A 673-nucleotide genomic window follows, 5' to 3' on the forward strand; every position below is an offset into this window, starting at 1 on the left:
GTTCTTCAATGAAAGATATATGGTGAAGGTAAGTTTGATTAATAGTATTACACGTAGGTTCTTCAATGAAAGATATATGGTGAAGGTAAGTTTGATTAATAGTATTACACGTAGGTTCTTCAATGAAAGATATATGGTGTGGGGAAGTTTGACTAATAGTATTACACGTAGGTTCTTGAATGAAAGATATATGGTGTGGGGAAGTTTGACTAATAGTATTACACGTAGGTTCTTGAATGAAAGATATATGGTGTGGGGAAGTTTGACTAATAGTATTACACGTAGGTTCTTGAATGAAAGATATATGGTGAGGGGAAGTTTGACTAATAGTATTACATGTAGGTTTTCAATGAAAGATATATGGTGTGGGGAAGTTTGACTAATAGTATTACACGTAGGTTCTTGAATGAAAGATATATGGTGTGGGGAAGTTTGACTAATACTATTACACGTAGCTTCTTCAATGTACCTTTTGTAAAAAGTAGGTATAATTTCGTAAGAGCGAAGTATTTCACCTTTTAAATTTCTGACTTGCTCGTATTTTTAGTTGTTTTGATTTCATTCAGTAACAGAACTGTCCCATGGTAGGTAAGCGGTAAGTTTACGGACTTACAACGCTAAAATGTGTGGCTTGATTTCCCCGCAGACAAAGAAAGACGTTTTTGAAGATGAG

This window comes from Limulus polyphemus, unplaced genomic scaffold, assembly GCF_000517525.1.
Source record: "Limulus polyphemus unplaced genomic scaffold, Limulus_polyphemus-2.1.2 Scaffold2999, whole genome shotgun sequence".
In the NCBI taxonomy this organism is placed as follows: Eukaryota; Metazoa; Arthropoda; class Merostomata; order Xiphosura; family Limulidae; genus Limulus; species Limulus polyphemus.